Source organism: Podarcis vaucheri (genome assembly GCF_965113315.1).
Source record: "Podarcis vaucheri genome assembly, chromosome: 3".
In the NCBI taxonomy this organism is placed as follows: Eukaryota; Metazoa; Chordata; class Lepidosauria; order Squamata; family Lacertidae; genus Podarcis; species Podarcis vaucheri.
In genome coordinates this window covers 87,741,224-87,758,750 of record NC_138761.1, presented here as the reverse complement: position 1 = coordinate 87,758,750, position 17,527 = coordinate 87,741,224, and the positions used below count along the sequence as shown (strand labels likewise).

The following is a 17,527-nucleotide window of genomic DNA, read 5'->3' as shown; positions in this document are numbered from 1 at the left end:
CTCATGCCATACTCACACCAGCCCTGCTTTGCAAGCTCCTGGAGTGCTATCTCTGGCAAGGTTGTGTCCTTGAACCCTGATAATGCTACTTGCTTATATGGATGGAGGACAGAGACTGAGGTGGAGGATTGGATAACAATCCAGCATGTGGACCAGATCCTTTCTTCCCTCACCACCATCATCCTGCAGGTCAATTTTGATAGGTGGGTGGAGGCATTTGATCCTGTGTTCAATGAAGACGTACTCAGCTGATTAATGCGGAGAGGCTAGCTTTCAGACAGGATGGGTCTCAGCATCACAAACTGCTTGCTGATGGGCTTCAGAGTGATGGCTCTCAGCACACACCAGCTGTTTGGCACTGAGAGCCATTTTGTTTTGCTTGTTGTTGTTTTTTTACATTATTGTAATCTATTTTGGTATGTTATTGTTAGCTGCTTTAGGCTTCCTTTTTGGACAGAAAAGCAGGGTACAAATATATTAAAAAAATGAAAATGAAGTTTCATAACACAAGATGTTTGGAAGATGGGCAGTTTCTCCAAGACAGAGAATCATGGTTCTTTCATGAACACTACTAACAATCCTAAGGGACAGGTACTAATTCGAGCTGGTCCTAATGGAAAGCACTTATATGATCATATATAAAATAAGATAGAAGGTTATGAGAGAAATTGAATAGAGGCAAAGTCTTTTGTCGAGACAGAGATAGCCCTCACATTGATCTCAAAATGATAGCCCCCCATCAACGCCAAAGGAAATTAGGAATGTTAAGTGCAATGTGATCTTTCCTGCAAACTCAAGGGTTAGTCAGCTAAAGCCAACAGGAGCAAGATTCAAATCCCTGTGCATTTAATATACCATTTAGGAACTATTGATCTTCTTCTTTTTTTTAAAAAAAAGATGCCTTTTGGCTACAGTTCAGTGCCAGATATTTGGCACAAAATAAGTAGCCAGTGGTTTGGCAAACAGAGCACAGATAGAAGGATTGTTCAGTTTCTTTCTCAGATATGGTTGGAACCCAGAAATTCTTCCTGCTGAGGAAATAAATCCTTTGAAATACATCTCAGAATGGCATCCCTCCTCCCTTTTAGGGCTGCCATACAGCCTGGGTGTCAACAGGGAAAGAAAACCTGTATGGCCTGTTGGAGATGTCCTCAGCTTCAAATTTAGAGTGAGATGTTTTGAGTGAAATATGGGGTCTTAGAGCATGACTTCCTTAGTAGTGCTTCAGCAGTTTTACATCACTGACCACAGATCCTGCCCCCACAAGCATCTTCCTTTTAACCTTCATCTTAAGAGATGATGGTGGTGAAGATGGTATTGATGACAATGAACCCCAGGACAGTAAGCAACAGAACAATACATTAAAAAAAAATTTAAACCATTTAAAGCACCTGAAAATATTTCCAAGCAGTCACACATGCTCCCAGCTGCTAATTTCAAGACTGCCAGGAGCAGGTTGTTCCAGCCATCAAATGCCTTGTTGAACATGAATGTTTTTAAAGTTTGCAAGGGTGACAACCTGTTTAATGAGCATTCAGCCTGATTTGTTTGAAGAGAGATTAGACTACGAAGGCTATTTAGTAAACACTGATGCTGATTTGTTTGTGGGGAGATTAGACATTGTTGCGTTAAGGAACACTTTCCCTCACACACATTTTCCCGCCACTTTTGTTACCTCAGAAAGCCTGGACTTCTGGGAGAAGCTGGTTTGTTTTGCAGGAGCTCCAGGTCAGCTTTATGGTAATTGCTCAGCCTGAATTTGCCAGGATGTGACTGAATCCCACAAGAAATGAGTGGCAGTCTGGAAGTTCCCAGGGATGGCTTTCAAATGCCAGGCTTAGGCAACACTGCAGGTCTGTGGCTCTGAGGTCTTTACTAAATGCTTTCGTAAACTTCTAAAAATTTCTTTTGAGTGAAAATGCCTCAGATAGAAGCAGCTTGCCATTTCTTTCTATGACTGACATGGTAAGCAGCTGTACAACTAGGAATGAGTAGAAAGGCCCTTTTCCTCCTCCACCACTATTCTACTCCTCCTGTATTACGTTTATATAATTCTCCAGCTCCTGTTTCTGGATCAAGGTCCTTGTTAAGACAAGGATGAGGGGAATGTTGCTCCTGTTAACTGCCATCCCGTGCACACTTACTTGGCACAGTGATGTCCAGAGAATGTATTAGGACTTACTTCCAAGTAAATATGCATTGGATCAGGTTGTTACAAAATAAAGCAATATATCTATTGAGGAGAAATAACCTGTATTATTTTTTTTAAAAAAAAACTAGTTAAGAGAGAATATTATTAATAGGAACAAAGAGCAAGGAAAGATGGTAAGATATGTTAATGAAGCAGATCAGAAGGAGAAGGCCCGAATGAATATTCTGTGGGAACCAGAAGTGACAGAAAGGAAAAACTTAAAAGAGCATATATAGTCTTCCCTCATGTTACTTCACCATCCTGTGTGGGAACGGTTCAAAATCCTCATCAGTGTGAGAGAAGAGCCTTCCTTTGCCACTTGAAGTACTAGGCCAAAGGGTGTAAGTAGTTCTGAAATGTATACCTTTCTTCTGAAGGGTTTTTCTTACAAGATTAAAGGCAGCAAGGTTTCTTTTAAGTCTGAGAGAACCTGTGACAAAATAGTTTTGTCTTATATGTGGATGAGGAGTATGCTCCTTTGGAGAGAGTGGAGGTTGACTTGTAGTTGAGAAGAAGGAACCAAGGCAAGCACAACTTCTCATTAGTTTTGGGTCATGGAGGTGCATGCAGGGAGGCCTCTCGATTCTCTGACCCTCCCATTTCTGAGAAATGGAAAAGCTACTCCAAAGAAAAGATTCAGAAGCTCCCATTTCTGAGAAAGTATCAGAAGGATGGGCCTGGATTTTTATCTTCTTATATGGCAGCAAAAGAAACACTCTGCAAATATATATGGGACCAGATTGTTAGAAAATAAAGTAATAGATGGATGAGGCGATGAATAACTTGTATAACAGTAACTAGTTGGGAGCAAATATTATTTAAAATAGGAACAAATAGACTGCAGAGAATCATCATTAATTTGCAGGTTAACTCTACATACGTGGAAATAAAAAAAATCCCTAGAATCTCCTCTGGTTTGTTTATTCTGCCTGGGCAGACACATCTAGCCCTTATTGAACCTTTTTTATGATTTCAAAACTAGGTGCAGAGTGCTGGATCCACATCATGGCAGCTTCTAAGTTCTTAGGCATACCTCTGACCTAGCAAATATCCACGGTTGGCTGTTTGAACCCAAGTAGCGGTATTACATAGTACAGAAATTAAGATTCACTTCTAGTGAGCTATTTGGAATTGTATCTGCATTTTAGCTGGCCTTCCACCACCACCCCAGTGTGTTTACAGTGATGGAGTAGGCAGTGAGAGATAACCGAAGTACTAATGTTACTGCCACTGAGAAACAAATAAGGCAATTAAAACTTCAACTTGCGCAAGCACACACACACCCTGACTGAGAATTTCTGTGCTGTTTGCTGATTAGCCTGGCTTCTATAATTTTTAACTTCTCTACCCTCTAGAACTGCAACAACCACTGCCCTATAGAATTCAAAATCTGATTGCCGCATTGTCACATAAATTTACTTACCAAATAAAGAGAGAGGGTGTTACTTTTTCTTATATACTTATGTACTTACATAATGTTTAACTTTGAAAACTTGTCTTCCATCATTGTTTAATTCCTTCCCTTTTCCCTAACAAGACACATTTTTGTAGACTTATTTTTGGTTGGGGGACTGCATTGCAAAATGAAGAGAAGTGAAAATTTCAAACAACAACAGCATTTAGATTTGCTTGCTGGTTCAGGAAGTCCAGGCTAAGTAGACTCACATAAAAATTCAAACTGAAATTCTACCCCATTCTTACTTGTGTCCATTTTCTCCAGTTTTTTTGTCCACTACTAGCAATATGAAATGGACAAACATGCTTCATTGTGTTCGCGGGCAGGCATACAACAATAAGAGGCTGCAGCCTGTCCTGCTGCCCTCCCTAAGCCTCTGTGCACGCTGTTAAATAGCTGACTTTTCATTTATATCATGAAAACATGCTCAATTATTCCATATTTTTTTTAAAAAAAGAAATGCTAAGCAATATTACCCTTATTTCAGTAACATTCATTTTTGTAATGAATTTAATTATTCTGTCATTGTACTTAATTATTATGTTGCTGTGTCTGTTGTTAACCCACTGAGTGTGCAGTAGTAGCAGAAATGGGGATCTATAAATAAACTTAACTTGACTGACAGCATATTAGCAAGATATGCAATGCATATTTTCTCCTGGCTGCACCTTAAACAGCTGTTGACTTTTTTTCTTAGAGTTTATTCTCTTAGCCTATAAGAAGATGTAAGTCTATGCTGTCTTCATATTACTAATCACTCATTCATGCAACTGAATTATTAGTAATAATTCATATTACTAACAGCTAATTCATGGTGCATGAAGCCGACTGATAGATTATTATTTTTTGAGGGAGGGGACAAATAGATCTTGGCTAATGGTTCATCAGCCAGCTGAGCTGTTTATTACATGTGCCGATTACTTGTTTGCATGCAGATGCAAAGCTCTCCAAAGTGGTTTAAGCAGCTGGCAGGTTGAATTGTGATCTCCGCTTGTGATGAAAGGTTCACATGATTGGTTTGTTCAAAGCAGATTCCAGTTCGGTGATTAAAAAAATTCTCATGTTGGCTCAAGCTCCACAAAGCCAGGAATCTAAGGCTGATAACTTGACACACCCTGTGAACAGTCATGATGTTGGCTATGGCACCATGTGTGCTTATTTACAACTTACCCTCCATGCCTCCCAACTTTTCCTCAGTCTTTCAGGCCCATATCCAGATGGGGAAGGTGGAATGCCTGGAACCAGCAAAGACATAATCCTGCTTCTGTTTAGCCTTATATATAGCCTCTGAGCCTTACTGTATTGCAAGGGAAATCCTTCTGGGCATTGACCCATGTCTCTTTGTTGTTTACATCAGTCTCTGGCAGGCTGGGTTAAACAGTGAGAGATGGGGGTCTCCTGTGATGCAGTAGGTCTGAGTGGCACACATATTTCCTAGCACAATTTTGATTGATGATGATGCCAGTAACAATAAATGTCAAAGCAAGTTTTGAAAATAGCTCACCTGTTTTTCATAGATTGCAAAGATGCATAAGGTGCATCTCAGCTGCGTGGAGTTGGTTCATGTACTGACTTTGAGCAGGACTGGGTTGCTTAATTATTGATATTTCAGTGCATTTTTAGGCCAGCACCTTTTCTTCTCTAAAAGGTTCTCACAGGAATTTACACAGAATATCCTGTTAGGCAATTGAACTCACAAGCCCACAAGCCTTTTTTGTTGTGAAGTGGCATAAGGAGTGTGGGATATGAAGGACTAATAATAATAATAATAATAATAATATGTGCTGGAAGAGGTTACTTAACCTTTCTACTTTTCAGCTGTAGCACCAAAGCACCTAGGCCTGTTTTATCCCCACTAAGTATATTAAGATCCAAAGCAAGTCCAGGCACTTATGGAGATAACCAGCCATAAGAGAGCCGCAAGCCATGAAGTCAAAACCAGCATTTTGACTTGAGCCTGGGAATGGACAAAGCAGCTGCACTGTCTCCAGTTGTAGGTTCATAATGCATTCCCACTTAGCAGCTTCAAAGGCAATCCCATGCGTAACACAAAAGGGGTTCCCTCAGATATAGAATAATAGAATTGTAGAGTTGGAAGGGACCACCGGGAGGTTGCGCCCCCTAACCTGTGGATTTTAGTAGGGGCAGAGAGCTGCGAGTGCGAGCGCCCCCCCAGATGTTGCGCCCTGTGCGGCCGCCCCCCCCTGCACCCCCCACGCTATGCCACTGGTTCAAACACATGACCCTGAGATTAAGAGTCTCATGTTATACTATATTGGACCAAAGCCCACAAAACACAACAGGTTGCTAATTCTTTGATCTGGGGATCAGGGAGGTTTCAAGTCATGATTGTAGTGTGGACTGAACTGGTTCATGTTCCATTTCAAAGTCTATAAGGTCCTTCTAATCTCTTCATATCTGGAGAGGATGCCTTATGCTATGCACCATCTTTAAGTGGGATAACATATGTTTGATTTAGCAGCAGGCTTGTTCTGTACTGGTCCTTGAGTCCGAGCAGAGATCTAACTGCCTGTTCAGTTTTTATCAGCAGATGGAAATTTTTCTAACCAAAACACCTTCCCTGGATAACGTTAAGGGGCTTCAAAATGTTCCAAGAGTCACTTTGAATTTTGAGTGCCATGGGTACAAGTCACAAAATGGCAGCTGTGGGGGAGTAGTGTAACACAAAATGGTTGCTGTGGTGCATGGCAAAATGGCTGCCCCATCTAAAAGCATAAAAGGAGACAAGACCACAAAATGGTGCAGGCATGTTGCCCACATCAGTAGCCCTATCAAGGGTGGGAAAGCACCTTCATTAGCCACCGCAGCGCTCCCTCACAGAGGGAAGTTCTTTGCATCTCTCCTCTTGTTCAGAGCAGGAGAGAGGAGTACAATGCAAGAGTGACTGAGTCAGTGCAAACAGGAACTGGGTAGAAAGCGGAGTCTCTGGTGCTTTTTGAATTTTTGAGACATTTACTGACCTCTGGTGTATAGCCACGCAAGACATGTGGGGTGAGAATGGTTATTCCTAGAATCCACCTAAACAAGAACACCTTCATTTATTTAAGAACATTAAATTTCTGTATAGGAAATAGCCACACCAGAATAAATGGCAACTTGATAAAGAATAAATAAATTTTACTACTGTAACCTGGTATACCCGTCTCCCAATTTCAAACAGCTGTCTTTTTTTATCTGTTCCTTCTCCCTCCTCATTCCTCCTCCCATCATCTCCTCTGGCTCTCCCTTCAACAGTCATTCTCCACAGATGCTCAGCTCCTGTCATTCACACCCAGAGTTCCACCAGACTCCCCTGCTGTCAGTCACTCTTCTGTCACAGGCTTCTATATGGATTTTGGGCTGTATCCAATATTGGCATATTCTGCTAGCAGAAAGCCCTTCTAATTTTTGTGGATCCCCATGCTCCCTTATGCAGAATATAGTGTGGGTGTCTGTAGTAGGAAAGGTGGAAATCAGCTAACACTTCTTACAGACACAAATGCTAAGCAGGAAACAGGCAAGCAAGCAAGCAGTTCCTAGCACGAAGCCACCAGGAGATACAACCCGGTGTGTCTACAATTTACCTGCAGCTGTTTGTCATGAGCTCCTCAGGTCTGTCAGGATTGGGTTTGGATTGGCAGAATCTGATGCAGGAGGAGGAAGAATTGGGGTGGGGGCTGAATGGTGAGAACTTGGGTTGGAGGAGGGGGAAGATATTTTTCTGCTCCAACTTCAGTCACTTTGGAATAGGAAGGAGGGACGGCAGCTATCCCCACCCTCTCCTTGATCTTCCCATAGAGGAGAGAACCTCAGTGGAGGCTGGGGAGAACCTCAGCAAGGGGGGAGAATGAACAGGAGGCAACTGTGACTGAAGAGGAGCCTGAATAGACCGGTGCAATCTTGTTACCTAGAACCAGGTGCCACCTTTGGAGATAGGAGCAAAGCCACCCATCCCAACAGAGCATGTGTTTAGAATCTGAGTGAGTCTTCAGAAGGAGTGTGCCATGTCTGGTCTTTGAAAGCTTGCCAAGCAGTTTGTGGAAACACTCTGGGCTTTTTTCTGCTTCTGTCTAGTTCTGAACTTCCCTGATACTGAACTGTGTCTCCTGAGCCCTTTTGTCAGCTGTTGAGCCTGTACAGTTACTTGCCTCAATAAGTAATTTCATTACTTACAAGTAAGAGCTCCTGCTTGCATGTTTTGGGGCAGAGGACAGAATAGTTTTGATATTTAATTTTGGGCTGTGGTTTTGAGTGGCTGTTTTATTTTTATCATGTTCTGATTTGCAATTTCTTTTTTGACTTTTGCCGGCTGCTTTGAATACATTCAGTAGGAAAAAATTAAGGAAATAAATATCCGAAGAGAATTTAAAGAAGTAAATCAAACATTTTGTAGATTTACTGACTGACTGAACTGCTTGTTCACTGCTTGTAATCTCCAGTACCAACCCTGCCCCCTACAAAAAGCCAAAGAAAGATTATTCATTTCACCCATTCTGGCATTGTTTTCAACCCAAGTGCTGATGTGTCATCCTGCAGTTAGGCAAAATATATTAAGAGTTTCACTCAACTGGTCCAAATGGATGAATGAACTGCCATATATTTCAGAGGCAGCTGCATCATAATCCAATTGTACAAATCCCACAGAAGAGAAATAGATACATGATTCAGGTAATGTTTTAGAGCCTGTGTTCCTAATTATTCCCATGGTATTTTCAGTCAGAAAAAAAGCCTAACAAATCCAGTCCTTACTCATTTTCACAACCTTACTAGCTTGTTTCCTTGTACTGTTCCCACTGAGGTTCACAGATTGAGAGATGCATTTGAAAGATTGGTGGGTATTTGTCTGGCCCTCCAGTAGGTGTTGGACCACACCTCCCATCATCCCTGATCATTGGCTATGCTGGCTAGAACTGATGGGAGTTGTAGTCCAGGGACAATTGAAGATCCCTCCCCCTACAATCCCCGGAAAAAGCCCAACTAATGCTTACACAGTTGAGCACATTTTTGAACTCTGGGTTTATATCCAACAGATCCATAGTAGATGTTTCATTTTATACTAAAACAGGCAAATCCAGAAAGATTAAAGTCTGTATTTTGATACATATTGCCATTCTGAACACTGGTGATGGCGTGGTTGCCCACCATTTATCGAAAGATACATGTTATTCCAAAGTGTGAATAACAATTGCACAAAGTTGCAATAACTTAGTTGGTCTTTAAGGTGCTACTGGAAGGAATTTTTTTATTTTGACAAAGTTGGAGTACAATTTAAAACCAATAGATAAGCACGGCAAAACACAGCAGGGCAAAAAAAACCTCAGAGGATAGAACAGTTAGAAGAATAATCTCCGGTCTGAAGCACCTGAGCATATCGGAATGTGTCCGCCTGGCAGCAAAAAACTTGTAGTGCCAGGAAAACCTCCTTATGGGAGGCTTTTTAAAGTAGGAGAGGCCGGCACACTGCAGTTCAATGGAGCCACCACCCTGACACCAGCAATGCTGAGATTTACTGGGGTGGTGCCATGGCAAGGCATCAGCAAGGCTGGCAGTGATAGGAGTGCTAGACTAGTTGCATCAGCTATTTCTGTTCCAAAGTCCAGGGACCACCACATAAGAGGCCATCTCCTCTGTTGAAGCTGAGCAAAGATATTAAGTTGTGTATGGGTGTACAAGAATTAATGAGAGGATGTTATTAAAGTGTCAACATACAATGAGAAAACAATATGACTTTAATTTTACTGTTTGATTCTTCTTCTTCTTCCGTTTCCTTTCCCTTTTCCACAAACCACTTTTGAGATGAAGTGGAATTTCAGAATCATGTATAAAGCCCCCTCTCTCTCCGGGCTCATGTCATTAGTTCCTGTACTGTCCCGGCCAGAGGAGAGGCTTCAAGCTTAAGTGGGGTCATTTGCTAAGGTCAGAGTCCAAGGATATCAATTTACATTCACAGTTTAGGCTCTGGGGAGCAAAGTCAGATCAAGTACGGGTCATTTTCCAGCAAAGCAAGGCCTGATGAAGCAAAGCACAGGTTCAGATATATAAGGTGAGGCAAACCAAGTGTCAAGGCATGGAAGGCAAACTAACAAGGTGGCTAGCACCCTGGATAGCTCCAAGCAGAGACAAGGCATTCTTGAATGTTGCTCCAACAGCAACTCCAGACTAAAGCTCTGTACACACCACATACCTAAACCATATTCCCCAAAAGGAATCGTGGTAACTGTAGTTTACTCCTAACAGAGTTGCATCTCTCAGGATTATTTGAAGGAGATGTCCTTTCAATGTATGGCATATATGCAGTCTAATGCTTAAATAGGACCACAGCTCACCCTGGCCTCTTAGAAGCTGTGTTTGCGGGAGGGGGGTTATTGGTTTGTTTTTGTTTTTATGATGTATTTTGTGTTCTCATCATGTATTTTAATGTTGCGAACCACCCTGTGATCTTCCAATGAAGGATGGTATGCAAATTTAATAAATAATAATAATAACACGTTTATTTTAACAAAATTTATATACCACATAGCTGTGGTGTAGGCCTTTTCCCACCTGGTCTGGGAGGGCAAGGCCCTGACTGACTCCAGCTACAAAAGCTGAGGCTGCTGAACAAACTCTTTGGCTGGGGTATTATTTTAAGCAGTTTTGTTGTTGTTGTTGGGGGAGGGTTGTTGCTGTTATTGATATTAACTTTTTGTATCTCTGTTATTAGCTCTTGTTTTGATTTATATGGAAATGGTTCAATTTGACTGTGCACATTTTGATGTGTTTTATTTATTGTTTAAATTTGTAATTACGATGTTGTTTTTTTCATGCTGTAAGCTGCCTTGAGCATGGTTTTAGCCATGGAAAAGCAGTATACAAATAAAATTATGTATGTATGTATGTTGATTGTAACAAAACATCTAAAGCAGTTCACAAGAAATATTAAGATTATCAGTAAACACATTTAAAAGCAAGTAATTAAAACATTTTTAAAACAGATGAAATCAGCAGTAAACTAAAAAGAGATTAAAGTACATCAACTTCTACTTGTCTGGGTAGGCTTGCCTAAACAAAAAGGTGTTAAGCAGTTGCCCCCCCCAAAAAAAAACAGTGAAGGAGCCTTCCTGGTGTCAATAGGCAGGGAGTTCCTGTAGGTGTTGCCACACAAAAAGATTGATTTCTGATAACTGCAGAACACGTATTATGTGGTATCTGTAACAGCGCCAGTTCTGCAGATTGAAGTGGGTACATATGGGGTATCATCCCACAAATAAACTGATCCCAAGCTGTTAAGAGCTTTATATACCAATGGTATATATACTGAAAGAATATTTATTTATACTTCTCAAATCTGAATTTTGTAGAGGAGGTTTTTCCTTTAAAGGGTGATGAAGCGTTGTAAGCCAATATAAAATAACAACAGCCCTAATTTCCATATCTAAACAAAAACACCAGAGTGTAGTGATTCTAAACCTATACTTAAAAATTACAATACTGTAAATAACCATTAAGACTACTTGGCCTATATTCAAGTCAATTGTTAATTGCACTTTGTGTTTAAATCTTCTTCTGCCTCTTGTTGTTGCTTTGGTAATCAAAATATAGTCTTCTGGCCTACTTTCCTGGCTGAAAACTAGGATACAGGAACACACATATAATGGGGATAACATTCAAGGTAATATAATAAGCATCATTTTTTAAAAACAAAACAAAACCCTGCTATAACAAATATAATAACATTTCAACTCTATTGAAATTGAGGCACACTTACCTCAACTCAATAGGTATATATAGGATTGTATTTCAATTGTCTCAAGGTTTAGAATGTGTGGGGAATTTGTGGCTCATCAGATGTTCCTGGATTACAACTCCCATCATCCTTGGCCATTGGCCATGGTCTGGCTGGACTGATGGACACTGTGGTCTAGCAACATCAGGACAGCCACAGGTTCCCCACTCATAGTTTAAAAGAAAATGAGAGGTCAAGCAGGCTTTCTATATATTTACCCATCCAGGAAACTGCCTTGCTCACTCTTTGCTTCCTGTAACTGGCAGAAGTACGGTACATGTCAGGGTTCCCCTCAATCTGCTGATGAAACTAACTGATTATTTCTGTTTTAGTTCCAGAGAGCAAGATAGCTTCCTCCAGGTACTGCCAGGATTCAGGCAGAAGGTACCAAAGTGGTGTATCAGCAAAGCAGCTACATCATCTACTCATGAACTGCCTGGTGCTTCAGGTAAGGGGAGATTTGTGAAGCGTAGATAGATTTGACGCAATGTGACGAAAAAGTGGAGGGGAAAAGCCTCAGCAACTAACCTAGGAGCCTGCTTTTGCCAAACTAAAATTCCAGGAACTGTCACCTCAGTTGCAGCTGCAGGTTGATTTTCTCATTGACAAAAGTCTCCAGGGTTTCCTGCCTAAAGAGATGAGGTAGCCCCCAGGGAGAGGGCCTTTTCACTGGTGGCACCTTGAGTTTGGATTGCTTTCCCAGTGAGGCTTGCCTGGCATCTACCTTCAGATCTTCAGACCAGTGGGAGATTTTTTATTCTCCCAGGCTCTTCAGAAAACCCATGGAATTATTTTTAGCTGGGTTCTAACTGTTATTGTAGAATGGTTCTGTGCTTCTTGTGCTGTTTCCTTTCCCCCCCTTTTTAATGCAGATAATTGTATTGATTTTAGTGTTTTAACTTCTTTATTGTTATATAATTTATTGTCCTCAATTTTGTGTGAACTGCCCAGAGGATGTTTTTGATGGGTGGTCAATAAATGTCAGAATGTGAAAAATAATAACCGTAGAGCACTACCATAATATAGGCTCACAATGTGTAGAAAGAAAATGTAGGACATTTAGATTGTAAAGTTCAAATAAAATAGAGGAGGGGAAGCAGTTTAAGATTCCTTCCTCTGGCTTTAGTGTACTGACATAATAGCCTTCTTTCTAGACTGAGCTACTCTAGAGGCCATAATATACTATTTTCTTTTCTTTGTATACCAGGGTGGGGGAAGCCTTTTCAGCCCAACAGCCACATCCCCATGCGAAAAGTGGGAGGACCCCTTCCCCCTACAACACATTACACACTCATACATGTCCACAAACCAAATCATGCATATACATGGACATCCATCCATTCTCACACATAACACAGGGAACACCAAGTTTTAAATATTACCACTCTTCAATTAAAATTCAGGTTCCAGATCAGGCCAGCTGGTGATACGACTAGCTTTCCCCCCTCCTTCTGAAATATTTAAACATTTGGAACAAATATAATACATCTATTGCTCTGGCATAAGAAGCTGAGTTTTCTGGAGATTTGCACGTGTAGGTGCTAACAGAGAGGATTTTTTAAAAAAACCTAGGCGGGACTCTTGTTGTGACGAGGAATACTCCATCATAATTACAGCAATACCTAGAATTGTTTTGGAAAATAACATATGCAAGTTAAAGACAAATATTATACTTTTTTCCTTTAACATGATTCAACTCCTTTAAAAATGTTTATATTTATATTTGTGTGCTTCAGTAGGAAAATGTAGATGTACCTTAATATTTTGCAAAATTAGGTATAAATAGCTACATAAAAGCAAAGTTATAAGTGAGACGTAAATGAAGAAACCGAAGGGCATTTGGAGAAAAGGAAGCCAGTTTGTCATCAATACAGTTCGTTCGCTCCTAGGGAATTTAGCCAACACATATGGTTGTCTAACAGGGGGTCTTAGAACAGCGAGTGATCATAAGAACCATATGTGCTAGTGTACCAATGAACAACTTGGCTCAGTGTGTATAACATTTCCTGTATTTTTCAGAACCACCTTGCATTTAAATAGATACACTGTCAACACATTGCTAGCTCGATGCTATATTCATCTACTTGTGTTAGCAGCACCTAAAGCTAGAATACATTTATCACTTGGGGTGTTTTAAAGATTTAAGCAGCCTTGATGTGGACTGTAAATTATTGACCTATAAACGATCTTAACAACCTTGTTTCACAGGGTTTAGCAAGCTGCATTACTGTATTGAGTCTCGCAGGTAGGGCTCCAAGGCTGCACAACATTGGACACAGTGGGGCTTACTTCTGGGTACACACATAAGATTGTACTCTAAAAATGACAGGTTGGTGCAACAGCACCCCATACAAACTTCACTACTTACTGCACCAGTTTTGCACATCACCATATAGACCAATGGCTGTGTTGAGTACCCATCCCATGTTCATATCTTAACCTACTTCCCGTCAATCAACATGAGAAAAGGGGAACTGTATGTAGCCAAGGAACAAAATGTCTCCAAGGAGAGAGATACTGCATGAGAGCCATAGGTTTAAAAAGCTGGCCTGCAAGCTTTAGATTCATCAACAGAAGCCTTAGTTAAGTTCCCTCACCCCCCAAATTTAAACCACATATTTTGCCTTTCTACCAATATTGGCTTACAACAAAGCTTTATCAGAGAGAGATGGTTTTAAATTAATTAAAAATGTATTAATTAAAAAATTATCTGAGGCCTTTAAACTGGGAAAGCTCAGCCGGTAGAGCATGAGACTCTTAATCTCAAGGTTGTGGGTTCAGGCCCCACGTTGGGCAAAAGATTCCTGCTTTGCAGTGGGTTGGACTAGATCCCTTCTATCATTCCATGAAAAATCTGTAACTTGTCTTTTTGTCACAAATGGGACCCTCAAGACAAGTAACAACCAACATGATGATCTTTCTTTCCAACAATAAGTGGAAGGTTTTGCTTATTAAGCAGTAAGTTGTGTCACACATCTTTCACTATTCCTCAAAAAGGCATCAACATGGAGGCTTGGGAACTATCCAGATTTATTTACACTCTCTCTATATACCACCCTATATACACTCTCTAGATACACTCTCTCTATATGCATACACACATAATGCTTTTTTCTTTAAAAAAATGTTTAGGAGTACAGTACTCTCATTTTCCTACTCATATTGAAATACTGCCCCTCAATGAGGCTAAACTTAGATTCACAAAATGTTTAGGAGTATGCGTACCCCTGCACCCCCTCCAGAAAAAAAGCACTCACTCTCTCTCTGTATAATTTTGAAATATTATTTTTTTACAATAATAATTCACTCCATGATTAAATACAACATATCGAGCAAAACACACACTCTATATTACAATCCTGTAACACATGTTTAAGATTGCAAATCCCATAACACATGCATGAAATTGAAATGCAAGGATGTGAACACCCAGAGCCTTTAAGTGAAATGAGCAACTGGGAATATTGAAAGAATGACAGCAGACTCAGAACTAGCTGAAATTTGAATGGGCAGATTGATTTTCTGTGCAAATCCATTGCTTGACTCTGGGAAAATATTATTGAAAAGGCTTTCCTGTGGCTTTCCTATAGTCTGAGACATATATTGCTTGAAAAGCTTACTAAGAACAGTGGTCCAGATTTGAAACTGTAGTAGAAGTTCACTGTTCAGAAGCAGTAGTGAAGTTGGGTCAGGAGGACTTGGCAGAAGTCCAGTCCACCCCAGCAGTGGAAAGACCGGGAAGGTCCGCAAATACACCAGGCTGCAAGTGAGCAAGGTAATACACATTACTCTCTGGTAAGAGCATCCCCATCTAAAATGAACCAATTCCACTACTGCTCAGAAAAGATTAACTTTCTTTTGGTTACATGTTGTTTCAAGCACTTTGTCGAGAGACAATGTGTGTATGCATTATAAAAATTAATATGTAAGGCAGGCCACCCAGCCATATATATTTGTTATGGCTCATGACTGCTGCCTATAAGCCATATCCCACTTTTTAAAAAATCCCTCCTTTGCACAATCCTCAGTGATGCCCTGAAATGGTGTGTGCCGTGTGTGTTTAAAGATTATGCAGAAACTGGGTTTGCAGTGACTGAGTCCTAGGTGCAGAGGCAAGCCTTTCACATCTCCTACCCTGTACAGGAACAATTTGGACACCTGTTTCCTCCTTGCTTTCATTTTCCTCCCTGCTGCTGATATAGCCGCTCTATCTTGGGAATCAGGGGCTTGCTGCCAATTAGGCTTGCTATAACAGAGCTGGATTTTTTTCTGGGGGGGGGGAGGAGGAATGTTGACAAGGCTAATTGCTGGCCTATTGGCAGCAGGTTTAGTGCTTGGAGCTGCATGGAAAAGGATTTTAAACCTCAGCTTGCCAGGTGCCATGTTAATGCACTCTATTGCAAGATATAGCACCTATATATGACTTTGCCAGCAAACATCATTTAAAACATTTGATACCTTCCTGCAAGGCAGGAAGCGTTACACTCTGTAAGCATTCCCTGGGACTTACTTTCTTTCTTTCTTTCTTTCTTTCTTTCTTTCTTTCTTTCTTTCTCTCTCTCTCTCTCTCTCTCTCTCTCTCTCTCTCTTTCTTTCTTTCTTTCTTTTTCTTTTACTACAGAGCCACACATTCTCTACAAATTGGAGAATTAAGCTGCTGGCACTATTTCCAAGGAATCCAGCAAGGTTTCCAGTATTTTGAGACTTCACACATATAAAAAAAGAATCTTTGCGCTCTGCCATGGGAGGAAAGACAAAATAAAAATTCAAATGTAGTGAGTGACTACTTCTAAAATTCTGGAAACAGGAGGGGTTCTAGAGTGGTATCTCTGTGGACATTGTATCCAGCTGTTTCTGAAGAATGGGGACCATTGTTGGAAGAGGAACGCATTTCATTTTCAAAATGAAACCATAGGATCAGTGTCAATGGTTTTGAAAAATCAAGGTGCAGGGGATCAGCTGTGTATCATAGCCTCTATTTCTGAGGACCATCTCTTGCCATTGAATTTCTGCATGAGGTTAGGAAGACAGGAGAACATTTGTGTAGAGAGGGTGGTTAATAGGAACTGGGCCATACACACAGTGAACCAGCAGCCTGAAATGTGAGCCACAATAACAGAGATCGCTTTGAAGAGGATTTAAACTACACTGCTGCTCTTGGGATATGTAACGAGATGAGAAGGAGGTGCAACTTCCATTTGAAGAGGTGGACCGATGCTTTTCCGGCATCAGACTGATCACAGGGAAGAAGGATTTTTGTTGTTCCAAAGGGAGAGGAGGGCTAGCTCTACCACTAGGCAGAGTAAGGTGTCTGCCTCAAGCAGCTGATTCTGAGTGTTATGAAAAGGCAGCCATTGACAATTATTTGACTTATTGTTGTGGAAAGTTAATTGGACTCAGTGCTGCCTATGCGTGCTAGGTGTTTTGTTGTTGTTTTTTGCAGCCTCCACATGATGCTGTCCTTATCAAAATGCTGTCCCTTATTATTTCCCCAATTAATCTGAATTTGCCATGTAAAAACAAAAACAATGGAAATGGTAAATATGGATTAAATGGAGGTGGGGGATGGAATGGTATTTAAATGGTATGGGGTTAAATAGGTAGGAATGGCATGCATACAATAAAGTGAAAGTCCATAGTTGTTTTTTTTTAAACCATATATTTCGAAAATCTCTGTATAGTGTTTGGGACAGATATAAAAACTTAGTGCAGTCAAAGACACCTTTGTGGCTGTCACCTTTAGAGGCTTTCTCAGTGAAGAGAAAGAATATGGAATCAAATTGGGCAACTTATAAAGAAATTTTAAAGGAAGAGCATAACATACTCAATTTTTTCAAAAAATTGAAAAAATCAGATATTGGTGGATTGGTTATAATACTACCAATTAAATGATGTGTTTAAAATAGACAGGAAAATTGGGTTTGAGAAAGAAACATCAAAATTAGAAAAAGAATTACTACAAAACGAAAAGAAAACATTATCAAAAACCTATTGACTCCTGCTGGATTGGAAGGTCAAGGATGAAGAGATCAAAGATGTGATGGTCAAATGGGAAAAAGGTTTTGGGTACTCCACACAGATGGAGGATTGGGAAAGACTATGGCAAAAAGATTTA

At 40.5% G+C, this 17,527-nt stretch overlaps 1 protein-coding gene and 1 long non-coding RNA gene across 3 annotated transcripts in view; one reads left to right on the top strand and one right to left on the bottom strand.

Annotated features, from left to right (window-relative positions):
- ASRGL1 (asparaginase and isoaspartyl peptidase 1) overlaps window positions 1-17,527 on the bottom strand; it is an 85,106-nt gene that overhangs the window by 60,323 nt on the left and 7,256 nt on the right. The window contains exon 1 of one of the 2 annotated variants that reach the window (XM_082218375.1): window positions 15,033-15,128. The exons of the other annotated variant lie outside the window; for it this stretch is intronic. The gene's annotated coding sequence lies outside the window, so the exon portion shown is untranslated. Of the gene's footprint in view, window positions 1-15,032; window positions 15,129-17,527 lie in introns of those variants that run through there. 2 annotated transcript variants of the gene reach the window in all.
- Window positions 1,613-16,931, top strand: LOC309529971. Its single transcript, XR_014218569.1, has 3 exons — window positions 1,613-1,853; window positions 11,745-11,860; window positions 16,034-16,931. It is a non-coding gene; the product is annotated as an uncharacterized lncRNA (long non-coding RNA).